The sequence below is a fragment of the Akebia trifoliata genome, chromosome 12 (genome assembly GCF_017979445.1).
Source record: "Akebia trifoliata isolate Shusen 1 chromosome 12, ASM1797944v1, whole genome shotgun sequence".
NCBI lineage: Eukaryota > Viridiplantae > Streptophyta > Magnoliopsida > Ranunculales > Lardizabalaceae > Akebia > Akebia trifoliata.
In genome coordinates this window covers 9,399,791-9,408,843 of record NC_141386.1, presented here as the reverse complement: position 1 = coordinate 9,408,843, position 9,053 = coordinate 9,399,791, and positions in this window count along the sequence as shown.

Here is a 9,053-nt window from a genome sequence, read left to right as displayed (position 1 = left end):
TCTGAGCAAAATCTGAAAACCCTCGGCGGTATCTGAGCAAAATCTGAGAAAAACCCTCGGGGTATCTGAGCAAACTGAGTAGGTCTGAGCAAAATCTGAGAAAACCCTCGGCGGTGTCTGAGCAATCCGAGAAAGAATCTCGGCAGGTCTGAGCAAAATACTGGAGTAAAATCTCACTCCACAGGAATAATTTTTTTTTTTTTTTTTTTAGATGGTCAGGTCAACATTTGAACCTCAGGGTTTTCAAAAAATGCTATCAAAAGGGTAAACTTTAATTTAAGATTTTCCTTATCCTTTGGGGTGGAATTGATCAGGCTTAAGAACAAAAATGCCCTTAGTTTGATAGGACATTACACTAGGGATAATTGACATATTTTGAAATGACATGCCCCTAATGTAAGGGGAAAATAAATACGCTTCCAAACAAAAGGAGAGGTGCCCCTAAATATGAAAATTAGAAGTCTTAGATTACCACAAGTGCAATAAGGATTCACTTTTAATTTCGATTTTATTGAAGATTATGAGTCAAGCTCATCTGTTGGGAACAAACATTCACTTTTGAGATTCATCTTGGAGATCACGTTCTTTCCCCTTTGGTTCACTTCGGAAAGTAAACTTTTCCAGATCAGTCGTAGACGAGATACATGTGGCTTCTAAGTCTTTGCCTGTCTTAAACTGGGTATTGAAGCTTGGTCATTTCAGATTTCTGATGCTCTGACTCGGCTCTTCTTTTCAATTCTTGATTCGATAGAGATTTTCTTTGATTGCTCTATCTTTTGCCTAGATTGCCTGTTCAGGTTTTCAATCTAGCGAGCATATCTCTTTTTTTGCCTAGATCGCCTTTTCAGGTTTTCGATCTAGCGAGCTTACAAATTTCTTTTTCTTTGCTCTGATTGTTGTCAAGGTCGTCCTTTCGGATTTTCAACCTTGCGAGCTTGCCTTAATTTTTGCCTAAGCCGCCCTTTCCGTTTTCAACCTAACAGGCTATCTTTTTTTTTTTTTGGAGTTCTGGGGTTATTGTCTGATCACGCTTGCTATTTTCCTCGACCTTTTCATGCGGTACTTAGGAGGACTTCCATAGGTGGGCTTAGGAATAGGCTAAGAAAGAAAGGAGATTTGAGGCTCGAGAACCCGAATGCCCCTTGTGTGGCATTCCTTTAAAATAGTTTTCTTTTCCTTCCCCATTTTGAAAATTTTTCTTTACGGGAGAACATATATTTTATTTTTTGAACTGGTCGGGCCTGAAGTAACTTCTCAGGTTGCCTACGTCCCAAATTTTGGGATCAGACCAAAACGTAGTTCGAACATTTCCCTCCCCTAGGTTAGGTGAACGGGCTGAGAAAGAAGAAAGTTTTTTTTTTTTTTTTTTTTTGAAATGGCTGCAAGGGGCTGAGAAATGAGATATTTAATTGGGTGACAGAAAAATTGGTTCGACCGAAGATGGCCTCCTCAAATGTAATACCGCTTGATTTGGTCAAGGTTTGTCGGTTCTAGTAATTTGATGCCATCGTGATTTTGAAGTTTGATAGCTTTCCCAGGCAGTACCTCTTTGACAATAAAAAGACCTCCCCAATTAGGCTTGAATTTGCCTCTAGGATCGAAGATGGGTGCTCGATTTTCTTTAAGTACGAGGTCTCCAGCTTGTAAGTCGCGAACTTTAACCCTTTTATCAAATGCCCGAGCGACTCTTCTCTGATAGGCTTGCACGTGGTACAATGCTTTAAGCCATTTTTCATCGATTAAGTTCAACTCTTCGTACCGGTGACGAACCCAGTCTGCTTCGGATAACTGACTTTCCATTAGAATTCTGAGGGACGGGATTTCCATTTCAACTGGCAAGACAGCTTCCATTCCGTACACTAGTGAATAAGGGGTGGCTCCGGTGGAAGATCGTATCAAGGTACGGTATGCCCAGAGCGCAAATGGTAATTTTTCAGACCAATCCCTATGAGATTGACACATCTTCCTGATGATTGTCTTGAGATTTTTATTGGCTGCTTCAACTGCTCCGTTAGTCTGGGGACGGTAGGGTGATGATTTGTGGTGTCGGATCTTGAACTTTGAACACAGGGAATTAAATTCAGCTTTGAAATGTGACCCGTTATCAGAGATCAATTCAGAAGGTACCCCATATCGACTGATAATATGAGTTTGGACGAACTTGACAACTTTGGATGCAGTGAGAACAACATATGAATTGGCCTCCACCCATTTTGTAAAATAATCAATAGCTACAAGAATGTACTCATGTCCATTCGATGCTTTAGGTGTGATTTTGCCAATTATGTCGATACCCCAGACAGAGAATGGCCATGGCGAAGTCAAACCAACTAACTGTGATGGAGGTACATGTATGAGGTTAGCATGTACTTGACATTTATGGCAGGTCTTGACCAGGTGATGACAGTCTGTTTCCATTGTTGGCCAATAATACCCCTGTCTCATGATTCGTTTGGCTAACATTTTTCCACTCATATGCGGTCCACAGTCTCCGGAATGCAATTCTTCCATTAACCGTTCAGCTTGATTTTCGTCAACACATGACAAATGAATTCCATCATAAGACTTCTTATATAAGTTTCCTGTGCACAAGATGAACTGGGATGCGAATTTCTGTAGGATTTTCCGTTCTTTCCTTGATGCTTCAACTGGAAACTCTTATCTTTCTAATATTTTCTAGATATCAGTGTACCATGGCTTTCCGTCAGGGAGTCGAGCAACGATGTCTACCTGATTGCAATATGCAGGTTTATCTTTGATTTTGACTGTGATAGGCCTTAGTTCCATGCCTAAAGGCAAATGGATCATGAAGAAAGAGTAGCCAGAGCGTCAGCGAATCTGTTCTCTTCCCTTGAAAGATGTTGGAACAAGATGGCTTTGAACTTCCTTACTAAATTTAGCAGATACTCGTGATAGGGCTTCAGTTTCACATCCTTAGTTTCCATTCTTCCAACGACTATGTATAACCAAGGCTGAATCTCCAAATACTTCAATTTCTGTGATACCCAGATTCAAAGCAGCCTCGAGCCCGGCAATGCATGCTTCGTATTCAGCTGTATTATTAGTATTGGAGAAAGCTAACTTAATAGCAATCGAATGTGACATCCTTCAGGAGAGAATAAGACTGCCCCTATTCCGTACCCGTTCTCATTCGCCACTCCATCAAAGTATAACCGCCATACTTTATCTCGCAATTCTTCTTCAAGGTTCAGGATATTTTCATCTGGGAATTGATCGATAGGTCTTGTTCCTTCTGCCACTGGGTGATCCGCCAAGTATTCTGCTATTGCTCTTCCCTTGACAGACTTCTGCGTAACATGCGTAATATCGAATTCTGATAACAACAACAACCAACGTGCAGTTCTACCTGTCAATGCCGGCTTCTCGAAGAGATATTTTAGGGGGTCCATCCGAGATAACAGAATGACAGAATGAGAGAGCATATGTAGTGCCGAAGCCTTTGAGTAGCCCATACTAGTGCAAGGCAAGTCTTTTCGAGAGCTGAATACTTTTGTTCATACTCTAACATCTTCTTGTTGATATAGTAGATGGCCATCTCTTTGTGACTGTATTTGTCGTATTGTGCCAGCATGCATCCCATAGCTTTTTCCGTGACTGACAAGTAAAAGAGAAGAGGTTCACCTAGGGTAGGTGGAACCAAAATGGGCAGATTTGAGAAATACTCCATAACTTGGTCAAAAGCTTTTTGGCATTGCTCATTCCATACTGTCGGTTCATTTTTCTTGAGAAGCTTGAATATAAGTTCGCACACATGGTGAGCTGAGCGATAAATCTGTGGACATACTGAATTCTGCCTAAGAACCCCCGAATCTGTTTGTCAATCTTAGGAGGTGCTATTTCTTGTATAACTTTGATTTTTCCAGGGTCTACTTCGATCCCCCTTTGACTGACTACGAATCCAAGTAATTTTCCAGAAGTCACTCCGAATACGCATTTTTGAGGGTTAAGGCGTAACTGGTATTTTTGGATCCTTGTAAGAAACTTCTCTAATGCAGCGACGTGTCCCGATCGTTCTTTGGATTTCACTATCATGTCATCCACATAGACCTCGACCTCTTTGTGTATCATGTCGTGCAATAAGGTCGTAGCTGCTCTCTGATAGGTAGCCCCAGCGTTCTTCAAACCGAAAGGCATGACTTTGTAGCAAAATGTTCCCCATTGCGTGATGAATGATGTTTTTTGCATGTCGCGAGGGTCCATCTTTATCTGGTTGTACCCCGAAAACCCATCCATAAACGAAAGCATGGCGTGCCCTGCTGTATTATCGACCAATACATCTATGTGAGGCAACGGAAAACTATCTTTTGGACTGGCCTTATTTAAATCTCTGAAGTCCACGCACATTCTCACTTTCCCATCTTTTTTGGGAACTGGGACTACATTAGCAATCCATTCTGGGTACTCCACCACTTCCAAGAATCCAGCATTGATCTGCTTAGTGACCTCTTTCTTAATCTTCAAAGTCCATTCTGGCTTCATACGTCGGAGTTTCTGCTTTACTGGCCGAGCATCTGGATGCAATGGATTCCGATGTTGGACGATATCTGTACTTACTCCTAGCATGTCCTCATACGACCACGCAAAGACGTCCTTGAACTTTCTAAGCAAATCCACTATCCCTTCGCGTTCCTCGGGAGATAAGGTGACTCCAATTTGAATCTCTTGAGGAATATCTTTAGTCCCGAGATTGACTAATTCTGTTTCTTCCATTACAGGTTGAGCCCGACGTTCATCTTCTTGTTCAAGTTGTTTAATTAATTCGATAGGAGTTTCTTCATCAGAAGATTCATCCTTCGAAGTCAGATTATCAGTTAAATCATTATTGCACTCGGGGTAATCAGAAACTTCTTCTATTTCATTAAAGATAGATGGGGTGACAGGACTTACTACAGACCCGACAGACTCATCATGACCAGACTCGACATACAGCAAAGGACTCATTACATGGTAATTGGAAAGGGACCCGACTGCAGGTTTGATTACAGACTGTGGGTTTTGAGCACCACTTTTGAATGAAGACTGACATATTCCTTCTTCGAGAAACATCTGAGCAATATTGAGTGAATCCACAGTTGTTTGCCAATCATCTGCTCCTTCGAATTCTTCAGATGCTTATCTTCTTCCTTGTCAGGCCAACCCATCCAAAGAAAATCTCAAATCCTGGTTGGTGAGTACCTGTGACGTGGTCGATAAAGGGTTCTGGAAAACCACAATAAGGAAATCTTCCCTGCTTTCACAAAGCGCCCATTAAGGGTTTTGCGATAAGGCTTCATATTGATTAGATCGATGACGTGCCCTTGTCTCCTCGTGTTTGCCTTATCTTTTTTGATCTTCCAATATCGAGCCCAATCTTCTTTGGTAGGTTCATACCCCAATTCGAATGTCCCAACTACTTCTTGAATGGCTGGTGCAGCTTTGATCCCTGTTGTCTACGACCCAAACCCATTCTGGGAAGAATCTCATGCTTTTGAACATGCTGGCCACACAACAACTGAACGTATTATCGATAGGTACCAGCTCTTTTGCAGAATCATCCCACTGAACAGCATGAATATTTTCAAATTCAAACCCGCTGAGTTGTATTTTTTTTGTTCGGGTTGAATTTCAGACAAAGATTTATCCTTGGTTTCTATATCGTTCACAATCTCCATAATTTCGGCATCCCCATGAAGTGTGATCACCAAACCGTCCTTGATGAATTTTAATTTCTGATGCAAAGTAGAAGGTACGGCCTTGATCTGATGCAGCCACGGTCTCCCTAGTAATAGGTTGAAGGATGACTGAATATCCAAGACTTGGAATTCCACAGGGAAGTCTGCTATCCGTGGATATTCGTAGCTGCAAAGTCCCTAGTACATCCCTTTTCGTATTATCATAAGCTCTGACGCCTTGGCTAGTTGGTTTGAAGTCGTCTGTCTTGAACCCGAGGCAAGTCGCGGTCTTCAGAGGATAGACATTTAATGCACTTCCATTATCTACCAAGACTATAGGGACTCTCATTCTGTTGCAGTCAACAGTGATATGCAGTGGCTTTGTGTGGCTCGGTCCTTCTTTCGGAAGATCTGAATCTGAAAAGGACAGACTATTTTCAGCATAGGTTGCCCCTACTATACTGGCTAATTGATCTGGAGATGTGTCGAGGGAAACTTGGGCTGCACTTAACGCTTTGAGAACAGCTTCCCTGTGAGCTGTGGAGGCCATGAGCAAATCCCAAACTGAAATGTTGACGCCCGCCTTTTTTAGCTGTTTGATCACGATATCATCCTCTTCAATAGTTTCTGAATGGGGTCTACTTTTTCCTTCCTTGCCAAGGCCGCTGGATTGTCAACACTGAGTTCTGGTGGCTTAAAGACTCTTCCTCCTCGTGTCATGTGCTTGACTTCATCACAAGAGAGTGAAAATGGCTCGTCTTCTTCGGCCAATAGGTAAGGATCTTCATCTGTTACAGAGAATGGGCTTTTGAGATCATTTGTGCCAAGAGGTGACTGGTATATGATGGGCTATCATAACGAGGTGGGGATAGACAGTATGATTCATCTTCAGTTAGATCAAATGGCTCATGGCTTGTGGCATAGACCTCATCATTGAAAGTTATTCCAACAAGAGGATAACTGGGTGGTTTGGTGTAGATTGGGTGGATGAGAGATTGGGTCGAATGGTAGTTGAGTGTTGGAGACCATATTCAGTGTTAGTGGAGGTTGACATACAGGTAGTGGATTGGTGGTGACATTTGGTGGTGTTGGGTAAGTATGATGACTCTTTTATCATCAATGAGATTTTGGATGGCATGGTGGAGAGAAATGCATCGGTCAGTATGATGATCAGAGTTATGATGGAATTCGCAAAAGACGTTAGGGTTATGTGAAGCTGGTAGGGGATTTGGTAGAGGTCGAGGTTGGAGAAGGGTGAGAAGCCCTTTTTTCAATAGTTTTTGGAAAGCTACGGTGAGGGTCATCCTTAGATTTATGAACTGTCAAGGGGGGCTCTACCTTAATTTGCCTGATTATTGGTTCGAGCTGGGGGTTGAACTGGGGTGGTGGAAGTGTTGGCTATATAGGCATGGTTGATGTTGGGTTTGGAATTAGTGAAGGGTTTTTTGTCAGAAGAGTTGGAAAGGATCCCGAGGCAAAAGCATCCTCAAGTTGCTTCCAGCTTGTAAAAGGGATTCAAATGTAGGGAGATACTAGGCAACTAAATGCTGAGCATACCCCTGCGAAAGGTTTTTCAAGATGATTGTCACTTGTTCCTTTTCTGATGGTCTATCCCACATCTGTGCAGCCTTAGCCCTCCAGCGGCTAATTAAATCAGTAAATGTTTCCCCATTCTTCTGCTTAGTGGATTCCAAATCCCTTCGAGAAGTTTCGATTTCAGTGCTGTACTTGTACTGGTGCCAGAACATCCTTGACATATTTTCCCATGTCCCAATTACAGCTGAATCTTGGGACATCAACCATCGTAACGCTGATCCTGATAGAGTACGTTGGAACAATAATGTCATCTGTTCGTCACTGAGGCCCATTGTGCGCATGTTGGTGACATATACCTTGAGATGCGTTTTTGCGCAGCCTACTCCATTGAATTTTTCCATTTCTGGCATAACAAACTTCTCGGGCAGATGAATCTTAGGAATTTGATTCAAAGCCTCTATTCCTGCCGCGATTTCATCAATCCCTTTTATGTTCTTCACTGCTGTTTCCAACTGAGTCATTCTGTTGGCTAACATTGGATTCTCATTAAAATGCTCCTCCTTTCCGTCAAGCTCATAAACCTCATCCAGATTCTTAGCTGTGCTACCCTCCGGTCCCTTGTCCCTTTGATCATCAGGCTGGTCTCTTGTTGACTCAGAGATCTGTTCTAGCACTTCTACCTTATTTTTTATGTTGTTCATATCCATTGCAAAAACTGCCAGGATCTTACGAATTTCCGCGAGTTCAGATTCAGAAGTCATTTTTTATGGTTCACTTGGCGCTGATGTTCTTTCCAAACGACCTGACTCTCGACTCCAACCAGGTGGCGGACGCTTAAGTTTGGGCGCAATAGTATCCTGAAACCCCATCAAAGGGGAATTAAGAATTGGTCCTTTTTGATAACATTTGCTTTTATTATTATAATTGATAAGTTATGCTGGTCGAACTTATGTTTGATGAGGTGATTTATTGTTAATTAGGGCCTTATAAAAAAAAAGATACTTCTCATTAAAAATCGTACCAACAAGACAAATGCGAACACAAAAGAAATGAGGAGACTCTCCTCTTAAAGAAAAGATGACTCGATCTAGAACCCTACATGCTCTTCTACTTCTCTCTTCTGCTTCTTGAATGCTCGTTGATCTTCTGATTCAATAAGTAACCGATGGTCCCAAGCGGTAGCTATGTGTTCTACCAAGTGCACAGTCAGCTCTTTAATAGGATGTCGATTCCTCGGAAGCATTGGGATCCATGAAGGAAATCCTATCTGTCTTGGTATCATCCTTGGACAATAAAAAGATGTATTCAACAAACCAGTGAGCATTACATGATCAGACCCTTTTGAAGCAAGCACGGTGCCTTCATCCATTCTTGATCCCAATCTATCCCAATTTACATCTTGTGTAGTCAAATTTGAGAGCCAGTCCTTCCAGTCTTCTATGGATGCAAAGTCCACCAATGTTTCCTTTCTTGTGAATTTTTCCCATTTACTTTCCTTGATTTGCGGGAACTCTGCGATGCGAAGTCGGATACATAACCACAGATAAAGCAAATGTGGACTTCCTCGAAATCCTGTCCCTCCTGGTGCATTCTCATTTGATAATCCCTCAAAAGTCTCGGCGAGTATTGTGGGGACTGGGTTAACCTTATTTTTAAGTTGTCCAGCAATATCTGCAAAGAAACTTGGTAACTGATGACCCATCCTAAATGAAACCAGAAAATATGTTGACAATACCCCCAGACATAAAGTAAAATCCCTGGTCTTCCTATGAGGTTCTGGAGCGAAATCCCCAGGATTTTCATGTTCAGGAGTTTGGTGTACTTCTAGAAGTCTCCGCATGTTCA